This window comes from Pongo abelii, chromosome 5 (assembly GCF_028885655.2).
Source record: "Pongo abelii isolate AG06213 chromosome 5, NHGRI_mPonAbe1-v2.0_pri, whole genome shotgun sequence".
NCBI classification, from domain to species: Eukaryota; Metazoa; Chordata; class Mammalia; order Primates; family Hominidae; genus Pongo; species Pongo abelii.
In genome coordinates, this window is record NC_071990.2 from 112,968,538 (window position 1) to 112,992,369 (window position 23,832).

A 23,832-nucleotide genomic window follows, 5' to 3' on the forward strand; every position below is an offset into this window, starting at 1 on the left:
AAAAATTAATTCAAGATGGATTAAAGACTTACATGTTAGACCTAAAACCATAAAAACCCTAGAAGAAAACCTAGGCAATACCATTCAGGACATAGGCATGGGCAAGGACTTCATGTCTAAAACACTAAAAGCAATGGCAACGAAAGCCAAAATTGACAAATGGGATCTAATTAAACTAAAGAGCTTCTGCACAGCAAAAGAAACTACCATCAGAGTGAACAGGCAACCTACAGAATGGGAGAAAATTTTTGCAATCTACTCATCTGAAAAAGGGCTAATATCCAGAATCTACAAAGAACTCAAACAAATTTACAAGAAAAAAATCAAACAACCCCATCAAAAAGTGGGCTAAAGGATATGAACAGACACTTCTCAAAAGAAGACATTTCTGCAGCCAACAGACACATGAAAAAATGCTCATCATCACTGGCCATCGGAGAAATGCAAATCAAAACCACAATGAGATACCATCTCACACCAGTTAGAATGGTGATCATTAAAAAGTCAGGAAACAACAGGTGCTGGAGAGAATGTGGAGAAATAGGAACACTTTTACACTGTTGGTGAGACTGCAAACTAGTTCAACCATTGTGGAAGACAGTGTGGTGATTCCTCAAGGATCTAGAACTAGAAATACCATTTGACTCAGCCATCCCATTACTGGGTATATACCCAAAGGATTATAAATCATGCTGCTATAAAGACACATGCACAGGTATGTTTATTGCGGCACTATTCACAATAGCAAAGACTTGGAACCAACCCAAATGTCCATCAATGATAGACTGGATTAAGAAAATGTGGCACATATACACCATGGAATACTATGCAGTCATAAAAAATGATGAGTTCATGTCCTTTGTAGGGACATGGATGAAGCTGGAAACCGTCATTCTCAGCAAACTATCGCAAGGACAAAAAACCAAACACCACATGTTCTCACTCATAGGTGGGAATTGAACAATGAGAACACTTGGACACAGGGCAGGGAACATCACACACTGGGGCCTGTTGTCGGGTGGGGGGAGTGGGGAGGTATAGCATTAGGATATATACCTAATGTAAATGATGAGTTAATGGGTACAGCACACCAACATGGCACATGTATACATATGTAACAAACCTGCACATTGTGCACATGGACCCTAGAACTTAAAGTATAATATATATATAAAAAATAAAAAAATACAAAGACAATAATCTAAAAAATAAATAATAGATTTAAAAAATAAAAAAAGAAAGAAAGAAAAAGGCAGTAGAGGTAGAGCCTGCAAAGCAGACTGAGAGAGATGAGTGAGAAGTAGAAGGAAATGCAAGAGAGAGTAGAGTCACAGAGGTGAGGGGAGGACAATGTTGAGAGGGAATGCATGTCAACCACACCATCACTGACTGTCAAAGAGGCAGAGGAGCACGAGGACCCAAGAAAGGGCTTGTCACACAAGAGAAAGCTCTAATTTCCACATGGCTGCCACAGTGGAACAGCAGCAGTGGAAATACAACTGCAGCAGGGTAAAAACGGGGTGTAAGGGGATGAGCAGTAGGTGCAGATCACAAGCCACAGGGCGGCTAACACACAAGTGAGGTGAGCTGGGAGCAAGTGAGATTATGTCCCTCTGTCTCTTTCACGTTACCAGATGGGTACAGAAAAATTCTTGTCAATTTTACAAAAATCTACAGTGCATTTGCAGTGATTAACAGTGATTATGAATGGCAACCAACACTTGTGGCCACAGGCTACAGGTGTGGGGACCCACAGGGAATCGAACGGAGGACCCAGAAACCACCTACAGAGGTGGTCACTATGCAGCTCCAGCCCCAGCCATGGCTGCTGAGAGGCCATGTTGGCCTTGTGCTGCTAGATCATCCTATTTTTAAAGAAAAGCCATAAATCTGCATTTAAAAAAATGTGAAATATCCTGACTTCTAAATACCGGCTCAAATTTTTAGAAAACACTGGACTAGACAAAATATGGGGGCGACCTCAAGCATTAAGGCTTTCTGTAAGTTTGGCATTGAGGAGAAAATGTCAGGCAAAAAATTTTATACTTTTTTCCCCCGTTTATAAAGAATGGAAGCTTTTCACATGTTGCTGAGGGCCAAGATCTAAGGGATAAAAACCATCCCCCTTACTTTTAAAATATCCAATATTTGAACTAAAAAGGACTCTCTCTGCTTTCCTTTAAGATTCTACACACTCACAGGCTCTGCTAGTAAACATTTAATCCAAGCTCTTGTATCATGCTAACATAACAGATCTCAGCTAACTATTACAAGTGTTAAAATATGTGTCTCGGTGGGAAGCCCAAATTAACTGGTCATTTTGAAAAGGAAGCCATGAGGAAGGACAAAACATTCTCACAGAATATATATAAACACTCAAATTGACTTTCAGTTTATCAAATTTCCTGAGGAAAGAAGTTCCCATTTGTAGCTGATGTATATTGTAACAACACACCCAACCATTTCATTAGAATGCTATTTTTAATCAGTTCGGCATAAATTATGCCTCAGGAACTGAAAGCAAGGAGTACATAAAGTCATCAGCTGTGGATATAGAATACTGAGAAGTCAAATAACATTTCAAACTGGGCAAATAGCTTAAAAAGCATAGCAGCTCTACAAAGGAAAAGTTTCAACTGCTCTTCCGTGAGTGCACGGTCTTTAAAAAATCCCCACTGCAAACTTCGGAAAGTTGAAAAACATCTTTTGCAAGATGTGAAGAATGCATTTGGTAATGACTCACTTGTGATAACATCACTGGGTGGGCCACTGCCACAGAATCTATCCTAAGCTCATTTCACTCTGCTCTGGTCTCTTCATAGTCTATTAAGAGGCAACTTGGATGATGGTAAATATTAGTGCCTCTACTTTCAAATGATTGTCCTCCAGAGGTAACTAATACATTCTCAGGCATGTGGAAAAAGAACTCATGCGAAAGCTCACTAGACTTAACTTTCTCCTGAAATTTAGGAGAAAGCCTTGACACCATCATGGATGAGAGAAATCTATACTGCATCTTGTTAACATCAGATGATGTTGTTGCCCATGACTCTGTACCTTTGTCTATCTATAGTACATTTCTCTCTCTTGCATTCTTCGTTTTCAGGTCACATATAGTTCTCCTCTAGCTTATCTTTCTGTGCTCACTCTGTCTCATCTATTTTGCTTTACCTTCCCCCAGTCATTACTCTGAATTTCACTTTTTATTTGCTTAGGTTTGGGTTTAGCTATTTTTCTTCTCTGGTCTCTTATGCCATCTTTCATTTTCAGACCCTTTCCCCTCCACTACTCACTATTCAAATGAACACTAGCTTTCAGCCAAGGTGTTACCAGGTAGTCACAAAATGAGGTCTTGTACACTTTTACTCCTAAGGTTATCTGCATCAAGTTCACAAATTCTTAAACTGAACCCATGCATTTGTCAAAAAGAATCTTTACTTTCTTCTGGTGATGAAGGAATTGTTTAAAAGTTTTCAGTACTTCTGAAAACTCCTCTGAGCTCCCATCTCTGAGCATTGCAGGCATTGCCTCAGATGGCCAGGCCTAACATGAACACTCCACTGGTTGTAAAACCTGCTAAAAGACTGACAGAGTCAGAAAGCCATTGCCTCTGACGCTTAGGAATGGTGGTCCACAGGCCTTGCTGGGATCTTTTTGGACTGCGGGCAGCGAGGCCTGGACAGCTCTCCATGGTCCCGAACAAGACAAACATTCCGGTGCACAAGCCTTTTGGGGGAGGCATCCTCTTTTCCATGTAGCTACTGTACTTTCAAGATCTTAGCTGAAAACCAATTTAATTGCCTTAATATAAACACCAGACAGTGAGTTTTATTAATTTGGCAACTGAAATAACATAGAGCCTCTGGGATTTATACTCTATAGAGGGTAGCAACGTGGGAGACAGAGCAGTTTTGATAACTATACAGACCTGGGCTCAAATCCTAGCATTTTCTCTATCACATGATACCAGGCAAGTTATTAAGCTTCTCTGACTGTGGTTTTTCCATCAGTAAAATGAAGATCTCAATACCTACCACACAGGATTTCTGTGAGGATTAAATTATATAAGGTAAGATAGAAGAATGCCTAGCACAGCGCAGACACACACAGTCGTGTAAGGGAATGGAAGTTAGTAACACATGTTCCCAGGCTTACTCTTCCCAGCTGCTCATGTGCACTCTGGCTTTGCCTTCCTGGTTCTTCCCTTTGCCCTGACCTGTTTGGGGGAGTTTTGTGATGCAGGATCAGGAGGAAAGGTGGGCGAGCAGGTGGGCCACAGTTAGGAAAGGCTTGGGGGCTCATTTGTAAGGGCTGTAAAGTGTGAGGAAAGCTGGAGGGAGAAAGAGGGACTTAAAGAAGTATTGCTGTAATTCTATATCCCTCTATGGTATTGAGAAAGACAAGTTAAGATGTGCTATTCTGAAATTATTGTCACTAGATTGTATTTCTTTGACTCACATCATTCTGACACTGGATTGGGTGGGTCTGGATACATAAGAGGTAGAGCGAGTATTCTATCATTTCATTACTATTTAAGTATACAACCATGGGAGTAGAAGCAGCAGACAAGCAAGAGAAAAGGCGAAGGGAAAACAACTGAGCTGCCAATCTCATTGAAAAAGGAATGCAGGGAGGAGCGAAGAGGCCAGAGGACTGCCAGGTTCCATTACCCATCCCTGATTCACTGGGATTTCTGCAAGTTGCTAGCATTTCAGTGTTTCAGTTTTTTCCCTTGTGAAATGGCAGGGTGGAAGAGCTATAGCATTATGGCACACTAGTTGGCCTTTTCAGAGCTGGTGTGGAGGTATGTTAGCATCTGGGCCTCCCAACTCTGGCTTTTACTGTTCCTTAAGAAGTACGTGTGTGTGTATGCGCTTCTATGTATGTGTATGTGTGTATGTATGTGTATTTATGCACACACACGAATTCTGGAGCTACCCCTGCACATACCATTAAATCATTTAAAAAGAAAGCCTTCAAAAGGGTAATCTGTTTATCCCTTCTACATTCAAACAAGAATATGCCTGAATCCAAACACATGAATAATTTCGCTTCCTAAAAAATCTCCAAAGGAGAGATTTATAGCCCCCACTCCCTTAATGACGTACTTGATCTTCTAGTAACTCATAATGGAAAAGTTCCTCTTTGTTACATTTTAAAAATTGCACTCCTGCCTGCATTTCCAATTCTCCTTACGACATTATTTTGGTTTTGCATAGGACATATCCCCTTGTAACAATGACGTAATTTACTTATGTATTAATATTTACTGCTTACTGTCTCATCTCTTTTCTCCCAACTAAAATAAGTGACCTTGTTCACCGATTTAGGCCATGTACTGAAAACAGTGTCTAGCTCATACCAGGGACCCAATAAACATTTGTAATTAGAAGCTGACTTTTTGTTCTGTTTCTTTGATAAAATCACAAACCTACAGAGCTGGAAGGGACCTTAGAAAGGGACCTTTAGAGATAAGAAAATTGAGGCGCTGTGAGGAGAAGCTGCTTGTCTGAAATTTTGCACAGAATTTCCTGAGCCCTTATCAGAGCTCTTTCCAGCTCATCTCAGTGCTTCCATGCAGAACTGTGGTCCTGGAGACAGGGCAAGAGTCGGCCAATGAGAGAGGCTGAATCTGACCTCATTTAGAGCAAGAGAGTCAGAGAGAAGAAGCTGTAACATTTATTTACTGAAAAGTAAAGTCTCATAATAATAACAGTCTACGGATCAGTAGCAGCTTTCATCTAAGGATCTCAGAGAGCTTATGAAATTCTCATCCCACAATGTGAGGTATCATTATCTGTTGTCGGTCAAGTAAATTAAGAAGCTGAGTGTTCTATGGTCTTATTGCAGGCTGGTTCAAAGCCTCTTTGGGGCTCTATGTCCTCTCCATAGTTTTTCTCATCCTTAACACCAAGCTGCAACAGCTACAGGAACCTCCCAGTTTACTTTCTTCTAGATGTCCCTAAAACCATTCCAGCTCATGCCCATCTTTAAGCCAGTGTGTAGAGGAACAACACTGGGCATTTGAGGTGTTCAATCATGTAATGCCCCCTTTCGGGTCACCAGCGGCTCAGGCTTCCTGAGCCGGTCCTGGAGAAAAGCTGACCACAGTGACACTGGGGGTATACGACAGCTTTTTGGGGGTAAAAAGAATTCTTTTTCTTTCCTCAGTTTACTGCCCGTGCCCCCACATACCCTTTCCATCAACTTGGTTGAAAGTTTTACCCACCCACACAATTACAGTGTTCACAATTATTCCTCAGCTATTTAAGAACCACATTAAAGACCAATTAGATTGAGTCAACACAACAAGCCCTGCTGAGGAGCCCATTTAGATTTTGATTAAGGGTATTCTTTCCTCTTGGCGGAGATGGGGGAAACGGTGGATTCTGAAATCTGACACTTCTCATCATAAAGCTTTCCCCAGGCCCCTAACTGCACAGAGGCAGGCAGGCTTGCCCTCCTCTCTTGGCCAGTAAAGATGCTGTCCAACCAGTGCAGTCCTAAACAACCTCAGCACCACAATGGTCGCCTCACTCCGTGTCAAGTTGAAAGTGTTGTTCTGGAGTAGCACAGGAACCCTGGTTACAGTTGACTGTGTACCCTGAGAGATTCCTCCTCTTCTGCAGCTCCTGGGACTGCACTGCTGACCTTGTCCTTGGGCTGGAAACTTAATGGCCAAATTCCCCAGCCAGCATCCTGAGGTTTCTGGCCCCTTGAAGCAAGCAGAAATTGCTTACTGAGCTCAGGATTCCCCAAAGTGTTTTCTGAAAAACCCATGCTCTGTGGAATACCCAAAGGTATAATGTGGAAAAAGAACTTTGTGATCAAACAAGTTTATGAACTGAGTATAAAAATGTGTTAAACAACAGTAGTTCCTTAAAAAATTAAAAATAAAATTACCATAGGATCCAGCAATTCTACTTCTGGGTATCTAGTTGAAGAATTAAAAACGGGGTCTCCAAAAGCTATTTGTACGTCCCTGTTCACAGCAACACTATTCACAATAACCAAAAGGCAGAAGCAACCCAAGGGTCCACTGATGGATGAATGCAAACAAAATATGGTCTATACATACAATGAAATATTATTCAGCCTTAAAAAGGAAGGAAATTTTGACACATGCTACAGCATAGATTAACCCGGAGGACATTAAGCTAAACGAAATCAGCCAGTTGTAGGACAAATTCTATATGATCCACTTACGTGAGGTACCTAGGGGAGTCGAATTTATACAGACAAAAAGTAGAACGGTGGTTGCCAGGGGCTAGGGGTATGGCAGAATCTGGAGTTGTTGTTTAAGGGGTATGGATTTTAAGTTTTCCAAGATGTAGTCGTGACTGGTTGCACAGCAATGTGAATACACTTAACACACTGAATTGTACACTTTAAAATGGTTAATATGGTAAATTTTAGTGGCATGTTTTTACCACAATTAAAAAAACAACACATTAAACAGTCTTTGCAGTAGGACTTCTCAGAGCCTTTAAATGTTAATGTGCACAGGGAATCCCCAAGAGGGGGATATAACAAGCAGCTCTTCCCAGCTTATCTGCCACAGAATCCATTTTCCACACATCTCCTGGGACCAATGTGCTTCAGAACACGCTTTACAAAATGAGCTACTAAATGGAAAACTGTTAGAAAATATGAAATCCTATTTTTTACATTTACATAGAGGCAGGCAAGATTCCAGAGCCTGAAGTCAGATTTTCAAAATAGTCTTAACTCACCATCATCCTCTCATAGAGGAGAATCAGATTCTATCCTCAACTGTGTCACCTGTCAGCAGGGTGGTCTTGAACAAGTACTACTTTCCCCAGGCCTCTGATTTCTCACCTGATATGCGGGAAAAATACCTGCTCAACCTATCTCACCGGTCTGTAGTAAAATCTAATTAGAAACATATGTAAAAGAAACTGAAAAGTACCAAGGGCTATTCAAAATGTAGGATAATTAGTGAGTATGTACTGATGCTTATTAAGGTGCAGCAGACAAGGAAGAGAGCCAAGGTCTCTCACATTAGGAGCTCAGATTGTTAAGCACAGAACAGACACTAATAAGCACAGAAATGAAAGAAAGGAAAAGAACCATAGACTGAGCACTTCCAGTAGAGCAAAAACAGGGAGAATGGGAGAATGGAAGTCAGAAAACATAGGTTGAGAAGCTGATTTTACTGCTGTCTGACCTTATTTAGCTTCCCTGACTTGCGGCTTGTTCAGCTGTCGGATGATGTAGTTGGAGGAGATAATCTCAAAGGTCACTTCCAGCTCCATTAAGTCTATGAAATACTGCAATAGACATGCCACGGATACATGCATGATTCCTTCATCAGATCCTTAAGGGCCTACCCTGTGCCTGGCTTGGTGCTAGGATGTGGAGAAGAACAGATCACTGTCTCTATGCTCCTTGTTGAATAAAGCAGGAGCCTCCGGCCTCCAGACCAGCTGGCCTCAGAAGATGAGGCTGCTCACACGGGGATGTCAGGGACTCATTTCCTTTGTAGTATTCTCCTGGTCCTCCACCCCCATAATTTTTTTAAAAAGTGTTTCTAAAGTATCTTTACTGAACTACTGACTCAATGGAGCCAGACAGATGGCATGGAAAAGTTGCTAGGTGAAGAGAAGTGCAGGCCTCCACAGAAATAAGGCTGCCAAGTCGTGGGGACCATCTTCCTGCAGAGCCCAGTGACTTAACACACAGAAAACGTGAGATGCCCAACGATGGCTTGTTGACAGACTAATGATCTTAGAGGGGCACAGTGTCAGCAGTACGGGAAGATGGGATAAGAGTGGTTTGAGACAGATATGCAAGGAATCTGGAAAAACAGTTTCTGGCAGAAATGGGAGTAGGAGAGCCAGCCCCACAGTGAATAAATTGGCAATTTAAAATTTGCTGTGTCCAGTGACGGAGAACCACTGAAGGTGGCCAAGGAGGTGGGAGCAAGGTAAAGTGTGTGCCTGCGTGTGGCAGACCACATACAAGGGAAGACTGAGTTAGAAAGTGTGGTAGCACAGTGCTGGGAGAGAGAGTCCAGGGGCAAGATGACTGGGAGAGTTTAAAGGACAGATGTTTAAGGCTTGCACTGTGGCGGTGTGGACAAATAACAGAAGGGACAAAAGTGGTAGCTCTGTTGAAAGAACACAGAATAAAAAGTTATCAATATACTAGATGCATGGAGTTAAGAAAGCATGCTTGTTCCAAGAGAACTGTTTATAAATTCTCTGGGAGATAGGGCAGAGGGAGAAGTTTATGACAACCTATAATATTAGTAACTGAGGAAATAAGGGGATGAGCTGGAAATCAATGGTAGTGAAAAACGGATCTCTGTTTCTGTCACATTTAGACTGAATTGGTAAAATGAAGATATTGAGTAAAAATGTCCTATGGAGAAAAGGTACATATAAAGATGGATTTGTAGACATGGGCATGGGAGAAACTAGGCAAGGGGGTGGAAGTGCAAAACAGAAGGGGGCTATTTGTATAATCCACACATATCTTTGGGTCCTTGAATAGGTACGCAGGGGTCTCAATCAAGACCTCCTGAAATATCATTCTGTATCAGTGTGCGTATGCATGTACAGGTTTCTGGGGGGGGAAGATTTCTAGCTTTCATCTGATCCTCAGAAGGCCCCCAAATAGTGATTTTGTTGGCATTAAAATCCTCAACACTTGATGGAAAGTTTCTCTCCTATCTGCTTGATAAATGTGCCATGTTAGAGCACTTTAAGAATAATGCACTAAATCTGTATTCATTAACAAATTTAAGAACTAAAGAATAACTATTACTATTCTATCATCTTGTTAAAATTAAGGTACAAAATTTGGTATAATAATCCAAAGACTCCGATTGACATTGGCAAACATACTTAACTCAAATATTTTACATGTAAAATGCTAAAAGCATATTTTAAAACCTTGCAAGTATAGGTTCCTCGCAAAAAGTTTAATATGTATAGTATTTCTTTAGCACAAGGGTACCTGGCTCTGCAATATTCACAAATCTGTAATATTCAAGGACCTTGCCAAAAACAGTTGTCGAAGCTACTTCTAACAGTCGTGACCTTCCCCTCAAAAGGATGTTATCAAGTAGACTGTGCAGTATATGTGACTATAAATATGTGACATGCTTATGTTACTATAAATAAATGTTGCACATTCTCACAACCCATTTAATTACTGTTCACCTAAAGCTATGCAATTAACAAAACTGTCTGAATTCTGAAAATGAGGAAAGCCCTCCTGTCTCTCTTAGGTAGTTTTACAATCCTAACAATAGACTTAATGAAGCCTTTTAAAAGAAGGATGATTACATTAAAATGATTGGGGCATGTAAAAATTCATTACATAGATCCTCTTGGTGTCTGATAGATTAAATGCCTCATCACACCCTAGAGAGAGGGAGGAAGAAAGAATAAAGAATAATACAACTGTCTGAGTGAATACCTTATACTTGAGATTTAATCTGGCCCCCATCCGTCACTCAGGACTACAGACCACACCCAAAGTTTGAGGAAAACATGCTTGGTAAATTATCAGGTAAATTATGAAATGGCCCTAGGAGTGCTGCTTGTTGAATATCAATTGACATTATAATCCATACATTCATGATGGTAAACAACAATTATGCAAGTTGATATAACTTTTTCCCTTGGAAAAATGATAAGGGATACAAAACCAAAGTATAGTCCCTGGGGAGTTTTCTGGGACTGTTAGCATCCATTACACAAGTGCTTCCAGGGATAGCACCAAAGGACTGGTTTGTGTTAAATTCATTTCTAGATATTTCATATTTTTCTGTTACTACTGCAAACAGAATTGTTTCCTTCACTTGATTTTCCAGCTATTAGCTGCTAATATACAGAAATGCAATTGATTTGTCTATTGACCTTCTATCCTGTGACTTTATTAAATTTACTTTTTAGTACCTTCTAGTATTTGCTTTATACATTCCTTAGGATTCCTCTACATAAACTGTCATACTGCCTGTGAATAGAGACAGCTTTACTTCTTCCTATCCAATCTTCACATTCCGCATGTAATTTGGTATACTGCTTTTTTTTCTATTTAACAACCTTAAACATTTGTCCAACTTATTTAGCAATTTTGATCATCATCATTTTAACTAACATATAATATTCAATTTAATAGACGTATCACAGTTTACATAATTAAATCTCAAATGGGGAACATTGAGGTTTTTTCCCTTTGGCCAAAAACAAAATTTCCAAATTATTTCCAGAATACCATGCTGCGTTCTCAGATATGTACTGTCACCATCAAAGTTTCAAACAGACAATACTAGTCAATATATAATAAAAAACTCTGACAGAAATATTTTGAAAATGCCACCATCACTAATCTTTCTGGCCTGGAATCAAGTAAATCTGATGAATGCTATTAATGAAGGATGACCCAGAAATAACAAGTTAAAAAAAGCTGCACTTCTGAGACTCCAGAGAACATGTGCTTTTAGTGGCTTAATGCTCTACTTTCAGTTTCATAGGAATGCTAACAAAGTAAGTTAGGCTTACTAAAATCTAGATTCGAAAGAATGGAAATGTTTAAAAACAAAACAAATCCCACCAGTTCTACATATCAGAGTGGTTAGAACTTACAGATGAAGCCGATCTGCTCACTGGGGACTATTCCTATTTCACAGTTAATCTACTATTTAAAATATCATGGACCCATTTTTCTCAGGTCAAGTGAATGGGCAACCACAGGAAAGCTCTGAGTTCTCATCAAAGAAACCTACAAAGTAAAAGAGACAGTAACGTCAAATTCAGTGTAAGTTTCCTGAATTTATAAGACACAAAGCATGGCTGTCAGAAAAATCACTTGTGTTTTGGGGAAAGTAATCTCCAAAATATCTGTGTGCCTCTGCGTAGATATCTGTTTTAAAAGCTTTATTAGGATCCATGCCACCATCAGTTAGATGTAGAAACGGCACATTTACATGCTTGGCAGCATTTACTACTCAGAGCCCTGGAGATTATTGCTGATCAGGGAAAACTGAGTGAAAACAGAGAGAAACGGGTGTTTCCATACCCGTAGATACGAAGATGGAATCCACTCCCTGATGACAATGTGACCCACAGTCCACACAAGCTAACCTTTCACCCTTTCCATAATGGCCGTTTAAAATCTACACCTTTCTCTTCATTTCCCCAGCTCTCTCTAGCCCTACATATTAATAAAGAGTTGTACTTCATCAGAATCTAATGACATCCTTCCTTTTCCTCTCCAATGTTTAGCTAATCCTACATTTCCTTTCTTTCCTTTGTACTTTCCCTTGCCTTAAAAGTTAATGTTTCTTCGTGGGAATGTCAAGTGGTACAACCACTTTGGAAAACAATTTGCTATTATTCAGCAAAGTGGATGGTGCACACACTCTAAGACCCAGAAATTCTTCCCTTAGGCACCCATCCTAGAAAAACTGCAGCAGGATGCACATTCAAGAATGTTCATAGCACACTATTTAAAATAGCAAAACTGAAAAGGTCCCAACTGTCCTTGAGAGAAGGGATAAAGTGGTCTTCCACTCATACAATGAGTGGACCAGACAGCAGTGAAGATAAATAAATTTGATGCATGATGCTTCACGCATCAGTAGGAATGAATCTTAAAAATGTTGAATGAATCTTAACAAATGTGGATGGAAATAAGCAAATGGTAGAAGAAGACCATTTATATATAGTCCCAAGGTAAATAAAAGTTAGCAATAAATTGTTTAGGGAAACAAACTTACAGAGAAAAGCAAGGAAATGATAAACATGAAATTTAGAATAGTGGTTCCATTTATTTAGAAGAGTGGAACTCACAGGGGCTTCCAAGCTGCAGGATGAGTAAGAGGGTTGTTTATTTCTCTCTCACACACACACAATGTAGATGTGTGAGTGAGTGTGGATACACATACACATACCTATTCCTTTTGTATGCCTCATATTAAAAAAAATTCTCATGTTACCCTGAACCCTGGGCCCACCTTCCTCAGTGCCTCCTTCCCAGTACTCCGACCCTCTGTAGGGCCTTGGGCTTGGACTCGTCTTAGGTGGAGCACTTGCTCCTTCTGCCTCCCATCTCCAATCAAGCAGAAGACTCAACATGACGACCTCTGTTCTCTACAAGGACTCACCTGCGTTTATCCAGGCTACTGCTGATGGGAAGGTAAAACCCAGCAGGGATGTGCAGAAGGTGGTGCCAACCTTGCTGCAAGGGAACCTGCAAGGAGTGCCCATTTCTAATCTGTCTGCCCAGAGTGCAGACACCTTTTGCTGAGTTGTACCCAGGAGCTGCAAGCGGCAGTGCTGGCCTAGGTCTCCCACCCACAAGCCAACCCCAGGGTTGCCTCCTGTTCACAAAAGTTTATCAGTTGTATTACTGCTGCCCCAATTACTACTGAGTGGTATCTCACTACTACTGACTTCCCCAAACCACCCTTTCATCCTTCCTCATTCCTATAGAATAATCCCAGACCTACCCATCTCTCAGACACCCAGACCCTCAACTTGGCATAATTCCCCTATCCCCATTTTAAGAGTAAACTCAGAGTTTATTTTTCTGCTTCACCCACAGTTAGGAGTTCCTGGTCTTGGTACCATGGCCTGAATTTGGACAAAATAGGAATTTTTATTGGATTTATTCTATTTCAGGAATGTTTATTCTAAAAGATTTTCTTATTTCCTACTCAAAAATTAAAATTGATAAGTTAATTCAAAGGCAAGTGAATTCAGCTGTTTTTTTCATTTCAATTTTTCTCCCCTATTTAGTAGATTACTTGTAAAAACCAGAGAAGCTGTAACTACTGTCCTAAAGATCTGAGTCTCGGTAATTTGATTTTTCTTAAAAAATGTTTCACACCATCTGCACTGTAACATGAAAACAAAATAGCAAATCTCCATTTTCACTTTAATGATCCTATTTTCATTTGATCACTGAAATACTAAAGTGATACTAAAGTGAAGGATTGTTAGGAATAATGCTCAAAATCCTAAGGAAATTGAACACTCAAACAAAGGATTCTTAGCGAAGCAATTTTACTTCTGCGCAGAGGGGTGCCTCCTTGGCCAGTTGCCATGAGAACACACCTGAACAAAGGGTCATGAGAGCCTTTGTTCCTGAAGCAAGTCCTGCCCCCGTACCCTTTCCCCATTGGCCAGGGTCGGCTCGTACAATCTCAACTAATCCCAGTTGGCTAAACATTTGATTTTTTTTAGATAAGGTGGGCACATAAAAGAAAGTGGAGGGGAAGGGAAAGGGTTGTCTGTAATGAGCTAGAAAGTTAGTCCTCTTTCCAAATAAGGAAAGGAATGTGAGCTGGTACTGATAACGCCTGGTACTGTGGCGTGCCTGGGCATCTAACAAAGGCAAAAAGGAAAAAAGGAGAAAAAGCAGAAAAGTGTGTGGGGGGAGTGGTTCTATGATTTAAAGAATAAAAGATTGATCAGATTATTGGAAAAGAAACCTCATCATATCCCACAGGACGAATGTGAAAAACAAAAACAAGAAAAGTAAGGACAGGTTTCTGCAGGTGGTGGCATACTGTAAAGCAAACTTCGGCTCCAAAAGGAGCAAGACACTATGGTACAGTTACAGGGCCAGGCTGAATGGATACGCTCAATGCAGGATTCTGAGTTCAGCAAGAAACAGAGCAACTGAAAGACAAGTCTGAAATGCCAGGCGAGTGAAGGTGATTCCAAAGTGAAAGGTGATAAGAACTGGTCTCAGGGACCTGGTTGTGAGGAAAGAGAAAACACGGTAGGCCTTCAGAGAAAGGCATCTGAGGTGGCCAATTCCTCCAATGTGGGTGAAGAATGCTCTCAATGATCATAGGAGATGGCGATACGATGGAAAATATGAAAACCTATCATTCACTATCTTGAATCTCAGCTGAGATATGGAGTGATACTCATGGGTTAAACATCCAGTGAATGATGGTTGCCTAATATTTACATGCAAATAGGCCTCAGATATTAACTGATTTGGGCTTTAGCCCCCAAAAGAAAAATTTTTAAATTATATTTCCAACAACAACAACAACAAAACAAATGCTAGGCTGTGAGCGGTGGTTCATGTCTGTAATCTCAGATCTTTCGAAGGCCGAAGTGGGAGGATGAATTGAGCCCAGGAGTTCAAGACCAGCCTGGGCAACATAGGGAGACACTGTTTCTACAAAAATAATAAAAAATATTAGCTAGGCGCTGTAGCATGCACCTGTAGTCCCAGCTGCTAGGGAGGCTGAGGTGGGAGGATCGCCCAGGAGGTTGAGGCTGCAGTGAGCCGTGACTGTGTCACTGCACTCCAGCCTGGTTGACAAAGTGAGATGGTGTCTCAAAAAACAAACAAAGAAACAAAGAAAAACAACAAATGCTTTTTTTCTGAATGAACACATTTTTCTCTGTTGGTTCTGAAATGAGCCAAGAACATTATATAGTATTTGTTGTTGTTATTAAACAGTATCATATAGAAAACATAGAAGCCTAATTATATTTTCTTGGCCACTGTAAAAATGGAATACTGTAAAGATATATGATTGGCTAGTTAGCCAATATTTATTAATACCAAATATAAGAAAACAGAATAAATATTATGGTAACTGTCAAAAGTTTTTTGTCCTACCAGTTCATGGGCCATATATAAAAAAAAACACTCCTGATACTTTACCAGTGAGGCCTTCCCACACCTAGCACCTCACTGCGGTCACCATAACAACTTCTAAACTTCACAAGTGGGTTTTATAAGTTACTTTATTTTCAATACCTAAGGGCTGTTCAAACTTTTTCCCATTATCAAATTTACTTTTTTGCGGTAAGCGGCACTTTGATGTACATCAAACTCTCTTGTAAAAGAAAAAAATGTTTTTTCCCTCATCTGGTAACAGTAGAATGGGGAAAGTGGCAGGTACTCCAGTTATGCTTTTTTTTTTAAATTACATTTCCCCCACTCCTACTCTTTAGAATATTCTAAAGATGGACAAAATCCTCCCCTGACACAAAGGTTTTGTCTTCAATTACCGTAGCATTATCTATGTTGACACACAGCAACAGAAAAAATAATACGGACAGGTGCCTTCCCTCTTGCCATTCTTCTACCCTGTGTATGAATCCACTCGATGTCAAAATTGGGAGTTAGCCCATCCATGGCCAGTACTGGCCAAAGAAAGGGGGTACAACAAGTAGAAGTTGGTAAATGATGATGATTTTCTCCTCTCACTGGCATCTCTTCATCTAACTCCTGTTGGGGACTTCACGGCACTTTGTGCCTCCACTTTAGACACTCTTCACAGTTGCACCTTACTCTTGATGACTGTCAGCTTCTCCCGTGGCCTAGCTCTTTGGTGAGACAGTCAGGACTTCTTCAAGCCCCCGAGGCTCACATACTCTCCACCACATGACGCTGCCTCATGTTCCACCCTGAAACTATCTCACTTTCTCATGGCAGCCTTATTTGGAGGGACTATGCAAATGCATAAATTGCTGTTTTATCCCTTCTGTTATCATCACTGATCCATGCAGCATCTCACTTTCTTTCACTTTACACTCTGACTGTATTCAGTAGTGACACATTTCACAACTTAATGAACACCCCTAGATCTTCCGAGAAGCCACCATGCTCACTCAACAGTGGGAGCTGCTCTCCACAGACCACACATACCCACAAAGGAGGATCAGTCTTTAGTAGAGGTGAACGCTTAACCCTCATAACCCTAGTAAGATTAGTACTCCTCATCTGAATGCAAGATTCCAGTCCCTCCTTTAAAAAAATCACCCATGGGCTAATATTTGGGTATGTTACAGGAAGCGGGACTCAAGATTTAAACCTACTGACATCAGTGAGGACATCCAGGGACCTCTCCACTCAAAGTAGTGACTGACTAAGCACCCTACCAACTTTCCCTTCCCACGGTACTGCTCCATCTCAGGGCAGTTTCACAAGACTATTATGATAGATCACAAATGCAGAATACCTTGATGTCAGCAAAGCACCTGATAGTCACTCAAAAACATATCTAAGCAAGATGGGAAACCCTGGTCCAAGTGATAATTCACTTTAGTGGCCTCAGTGACTGAATGGCCATACCCAAAGGCACTAACATCACGGAAGAACAACATTGACCTGGAGAGAGGTCCTTGGAACAGGGCTTTGCACATTTGTCCCTAGTCAATGTTTTCATCAAGATGTGCTTATAGCAGTCACAAATAATTCACAGCTGAAAGGAGATAGTTAATTAATTGGAAGACAGAATAGAGATTTAAAAAGACTTAAATAGGCTAGAATGACAGCCACAACTGACTAAAAGAACACCATCTTCCTGTCCAAATTAACAGATAAAATCTTGCTTTCAATTGTAAATCTATTGTATGTGTGGATAGGATGGTGTTATCACTTGCCTCACGTTCAGTTGTTTACTGAACGGAAACAACTCATCCTGTTTACAAGTTCTGCCAGTGATCCTGTCCCCAGACTCTGGGTGGGTATGGCTTTCAGCCACAGACATTCAGAATCATATCAATTTTACGATTCTGACTTCAGACCGGGGCTTCCTTTTACTCTGGGCTCAAGCGTCTGTCTTGGGGCCTACCTCATTTCAGTAGTTGACTCTATAACTCTTTCTTTCGGACTCAGCTCTTTGCATTAGCTTCTGAACTGAAGTCCCTGCACATCTGCATGCCTCTCATCTGGCTCTATGACATGCCCAGCCACACATTTCTGCTGCCAAACATCTGTCCATCTAGACAGACACCTATAGAAGAGCTTCCTCTGTACTATGTCTTACCAGATTATCCAAACTGCCTTCTGTTTACTCTGCTGCTGGTACCATTCCCATAAGCATGCCCCAGCTCATGGATCTGTTTGTTCTCTGGATCCCTATCTGGTCTATATTCTGGATCCCAAGCTATCCCATCCACCTACTGACAGAAATCCAGATCTTCTATGCAGCATGGGGAAAGGAGATGAGTTTGAAGCAATTCACACTTAAGAAGTCCTAAGGATTTTTATCCCACATAAGCTCAATGCAAGCTGAAGATATGATAAAGTGACTCGATGAGAGATGTAATATTGGTCTGCATCAGCATAGCCTGTACTGATGCAGAAAATGTGCATCTAAGGAGACCTGATAGTAACCCCTTACTCTACACTGCTCAAATCATCTTGTAAGTACTGTGTTCATGTCCAAGCGCCATGTTTTCAAAAAGACAGTGATATAAAGGGAATGTATCCAGGAGGAAGTGACCAGAATGATGGGATTCCTGACACCAGCTAATGCAAGAAAGTTATACGAATTAGGGCTCTCGGACTAGGAAAAAAGGATTTTTCAGGGGTTGGGTTTTCAGGTACTGAAGGGCTCTCAAATGAAAGATGACCTAGAGGCTTGTATCACAAGAGACAGCTTGGGGGGTCTGCAGGAACAAAGCGGAAGGGGTGGGCTAGTGTAATAAGTGCTTGTCCCATCTCCGCTCCAGACTTGGGTGACCCCACATCTCTAGCCCCAGTTTCCCCCAAAGATTGAGAGGGTATGATTTCCAAGGCCTCTTCCCAGCTTTCAGAGCCCATAATTCCCCTTCTTTACATAAACCTCAATCTGAGAAAGAAGACAGGCATGGCCTTGCACGCTCTGGGGACTGGAGAAGAGACTAGTTCTTAGATCTTCCAAGTGGCCCCATCTAAGAAAATTAAACTGACTGAAGTAATGAGTGAAACAAGGGGTTGCAAGCTTTATGTTTTGATAAATCAAAATTACAGAAATTCCCAAACTGAGGTATGTTAGGCAGAAAATGCACCCCCAAAGGTATTCACTTCCTAATCCCTGTAACCTGCAAATATTACCTTATATGGCAAAGATGTGATAAAGTTAAGGATTTGAGAGGAAGAGCTTATTCTGGATTATGCAGCAGGCTCTAAAAGCCATCCCAGGTATCCTTATAAGAGGGCTGCAGAGGAAGACACACAGAGGAGAAGGCAATGTGAGGGCAGAGGCAGAGACTGGAGTGATGTGGCCACAAGTCAAGAACACTTGCAGCCACTAGAAGCTGGAAAGACAGGAAACAGAGATTCTCTCCATCTCTGAAGGTATCGTGGCCCTGCTGACACCTTGCTATTGGACTTCTGACCTCTTAAACCGTGGGGGAATAAATCTCTGTTGTTTTTAGCCATCAAGTTTGTGGCAATTTGTGACAGCAGGCACAGCAAGCTAACAAAGAAGGTTTTCTGCTTAAATAAAATTTTGTTGTGGGCTAAAAGTGGGCAGTAATAACCTTTTAAAGGAAAAGCTTAAATTTTTATGTATTTTTATGGCCTATACAACACCAGTCTTAGAAAACTGCAGCTCTGCTCTTAAAAGTATTTAGGGGCACTGACAAAAGCATCTTTTCAGCCCTTCTTCACACATATTTTATTAATAATCTTTCCTTCACATGCAATTTCAGCAGATAATAAGTCTATGCAAGGCAGACAACCAAATGATTCCAACTTCTACACAGCAGGCCTGGCTGCAGTGAAACAAATTATGCAGTATCTCATGGCTACAGGAGAAAGCCTCCATGTAAAAACAAATGGTACAAAGTATGTAGGGGAGAGCTCGTCTTGTCTCTCCATTGTAACGTGGGCAGCATTTCTCCCCACTCTCTCCCGGCAACACCCAGCTTTTGTCATAGGGAATGACGAATGCTACTCAGATGAAGAATATAAGAAAATGATCCCCAAGTCTGGGAACCAGCAGTGGAAAGAAAATGAGTGTCTCATGGGCTTCCCCCACTCCCACTGCCTGCAGATGCCACCCCTGGAAGTCATTTTCATGCTTTCACAGGGTGACCACCTTGCAGGGCTAGGTCAGGTTAAAGAGGTGATTCTCTTTTCAAGGTTTCCAATTGTTCCTTGATAAAAACATCATTACTACTTTTAAAACCACAAATAAGGGAGAAAGACCTTTTAAATTTGGTGAAGAGAAAATGAAAGATGTGTAAAAAATTACCAGTTAAATTACATGAGGCTGATAATGATGGCTTCAGGACAAGAGAGCATCCACAGTGGAGGAGAAAGAGAATGGTGCTTCAAGTCTGAGACATACTTTTGGATCTTGCTGCTTCCTAGATGTTAGTCCTTGGGCAATTCATTCCCCTTCTGTTGAGCTTTATTTTCCTCACATACAACATGGGGCAACTGAGTAAGATAACATATGGCCTAAAACAGTGGCTGGCCTACCAGTGTTCGTTAATGTGTAAAGAATGAATGAACTGTTCTATATCCAGGACTAAACAAGAAACCCTCAATTTTTCAACTCTTTCCTTGAATTACAATGAAAATATTGTTATCTGCAGTTGTTCTAGATCAGTTATCAATATCCTCCTAAATTTAGAATGTCTAGGAGGAGGGATTTTTTTTTTTTTTTTTTTTGGAAATTCAAATTGGCAGAGGGCCTATTTTTTCTTCTTAGACAGCACCACTTAGTTTTACAATCCAGGGATTTACATAAAAGAAAGCTGGTCAGTTATTACACATGATACACAACAACTATTTTTGGGCCAAGACTAACAATGATTGCCTTTGAGTCTAAAAGAGAATTCTAAGCATGTCCCTTCCTCCTAAACACACACACACACACACACACACACACACACGCACGCACTCATGCATGCATTGTTGCTCTTTCTCTCCCTGCCCGCAAGTCAAAGCCATTTCCTTTTCCTGGTCCCCAGTCGCCAGAAAAGTGGGTTGTGTGAAACGTGACCCTTACTCATTTATACACTGAGGCTGGGTCATTCTATTGCCTGATCACCAGCAGAATGGGTCAATCTGTGTGTGAGGCTGAGAAAGGTAAATGAAGAATGTAGGCCACTTTGGCCTCCTATAGTTTCTGAGGCTGGCAGCCTGCAGTACATGTATCAGGGAGGGCCTGAGGAACAATTCCCATCTGCACATGGGAGCTGCCCTGTCCAGTGTCCATGGGTTCAGAGGCACCAGAAGCACCTGAGTCCTGCCCCTGCAACCCGCCCATGCCCACTCAGGAAGCAACGGCTCCCACAGATGGCAGGGCGTTGTGCTTATGCTATTCTTCCCTTCCTCTTCTTTACTCTCTCCCTCACCTCCCTAAAGCAACCAGCACACGCATTTGTGCGGTACACCCCAAAGCCAATGTCTCCCTATTCACACTGGAGACACATCCTCATGTCACCCCAGCAACCAGCACTGTGAAGTCTTTGGATACCCCATGTAAACACTGCTGGCCTCTGACCCCAGAAATCTTATTCTTCCCACAAAAGAAAAAACTTGTATGAATTAATTTTCCCACCTCTTAACCAGCTGCATAGAAATCATGTGGACATGGCTTTAAAGCTGGATTCCTGATGCGGCCTCAAATTTCTAAACCTCGATTACTTAGAACTAGATTTTTCCCCCACAAGACAATTATTCCCACACTAAGAATCCAGGAGGTTTTTTATCATTTCTCTTGGGACTTATTAACACCAAAGAAACACTGAAAAATGGAGCAACTTCCATGTACATTCTACATTAACAGAACAACACATTTCAAAGAACTCACTCACTCAGAGGAAAAGTAAACAATTCTAAGGCAGGAGGTAATTTTTCTTTTTACTTTTCTTTTTGAATGACAATTTTTGTTTTGGAAGGCCTCTGTGTCTATCAAATAGGCAGTAATGTTTGTGGCCATATTTGTGGCCTGAACGCAGCTGTCTAAACCCTGCAAACAGTTGGAATGATACTACAGGAATTCTTGGTCTCACTGAAACTGCAGAAATGGCAGGGGCCTCTCTCATGGCAGGCACTGAAATACCTTTAATCACACCAGACAAAGGCCATCCAGGATGCACGGAAACCAAACCTCTCTCCTCGGCCCTTTGAGAGTAGTTGAAGTAGATATTATTTTAATCAAATCCTTTTAAATCACTAAATAGGATGACTCCATTTAATCAGCTTTTTACACAAAAAGCACATTTTTGTTCTGATATAACTTGATTACATATTTTTCAATTTTTAAATGGGTATGGGTTTCACTTTTTAAAAATACACTTTACACACTTAAAGCAATGATATCTGGAACTGTAACCCTCAAGAATTCTAAAAGATTCTGTGGAAAAGAAAATATTTGCTTTAATTTGTTTCCCTTGTGCACTACTGCTTCCCCCTCTTTTATCTTTGAACTCTCTTTGCTTGCCCAGATTAATTCAATTTTAAGAATTATCTGTTCATTTGTCTGCTTGAAACTTTGTACTTTTGGGGAGCAAGTCAAGGAATGATGGTCTTATCGCCACATAATGCTATTAACAAGAATGGTTTCCACTCATTCATGCCTGCTCAATTTTTTAAGAGGGCCTCAATTTTTTAAGAGTTAGGCACTAGGCTTGGCACAGATAAGGATTCTGAGCTGATAAAGCCTGCAGTTCCACAGTGAACACTGCTGTCAGACAGTCACTGCACAGATAACTACGCAACCACAATGACAGCTTTGAAGCGGCCGTGGCGATAGGGCAACCCCATCCAGCCTGGGCCTTTAGCGGAGTGTCAAGGAAGAGCTCTCTAAAAAGTAACAAACGCTGCTTTCTTAGAACTTATGAAACTTTAAAAAAAATAAGGCACACAGATATATTGTCTCAAATATTATATAAACTCCAAAGTAAGGTGGGGTATGGAAAGAGGAAAGCTCTGAGCCCAGACAGATCTGAGTAGAATCCTTACTATAACTATAGCACCTTGAGCCACTCATAGCTCCCTCACAGGACTGCTGTCACAGTGAAGTGTAACATAGATGATATAAAGCACTCTGCATAGCAGAAGTTCAATAAACCATAGATATTAATTATACAGAATTTATGCTAACTTGTCTTTGAGCTTCAGCATGTCAAAATAAAGCTAATTTTCCACTTCTGTCTTTACAAAAACGTTCAACTAAAAGAGGAAACTTAAAAATCCACATGAAGAACAAACACTGTAACTTCGGCAATTTTTCTCCACTGGAGTTGGCCAACAGGTATCATTTACTTATACAACAGACGCACATCCTATATTAGATTCTTCTGCATAGATAAAACACAGACAAAAAGAAAAGTTGATAGATCCGTGTTCGACAGTGTTCTACCAGCAACAGAAAAAGTTTCTGAAAGTGGAACTTCTGGAATAGAGCTTTTAAAACAGCAAACTCCCCTAAGGCAATGATTGTTTTTCAGGTCATCAACTACTTGACTGAGGAGAGGGTGCAGGCAGAGCCTTTCAGAGGTGCCTCAGACTCACTCCGTCCAAGCAGCATTTCTACCCATTCAGCTTCTCTTACTCTGGATTTCCTGTGCACTTACAGACACCCATACCACGAGTCAGTCACCCGTGTTCACTCTTTTGTTAGATGCTCATTGCTCCTTCAGTCCCAATCCATAACTGGTCTTCTCTGGCATTCTTTAGACTGGTGGCCAACAGCCCTTTTTCCATTTTAATTCAAGACCCAAGTCAGCAAACAGAAACAAAAACAAAATGTATTTGGTTTGTGTTTTTCAATTTAAAAGCCAGTAATTTTACTTGGTCCTGGGAAAGGGACCGCTTTACTAATAAGATAAATGAAACTTGGGGAGGAGAAATGTGATTTGCCTAAGGTCTAACAGGAAGTTAACAGCAGAAGTGAAGCAAAATTGAACACATTCCATTCAGCGCCCCCACACCCCACTAACTGAGCCCTGCTGTTTGCCCGGCATGGGGCCAGGACTGGGAACCCAGATTAATGGACTTCCCCCTCCTGTGGCTGCAGGATTCACTGCCTGAGTTGGACAGGGGAGAGCAAGTCCTGCAGTCTGGGACAAATGCCAGGCATTTCTTTGGGCTCCC

General features: G+C 41.1%; 1 protein-coding gene across 4 annotated transcripts in view; it reads right to left on the minus strand.

Annotated features, from left to right (window-relative positions):
- The window catches only part of FYN (FYN proto-oncogene, Src family tyrosine kinase), a 224,225-nt gene that overhangs the window by 172,614 nt on the left and 27,779 nt on the right, over positions 1–23,832 (minus strand). Inside the window, exon 3 of one of the 4 annotated variants that reach the window (XM_063724954.1) lies at positions 11,619–11,754. The exons of the other annotated variants lie outside the window; for them this stretch is intronic. The gene's annotated coding sequence lies outside the window, so the exon portion shown is untranslated. The remainder of the gene's footprint in view (positions 1–11,618; positions 11,755–23,832) is intronic. 4 annotated transcript variants of the gene reach the window in all.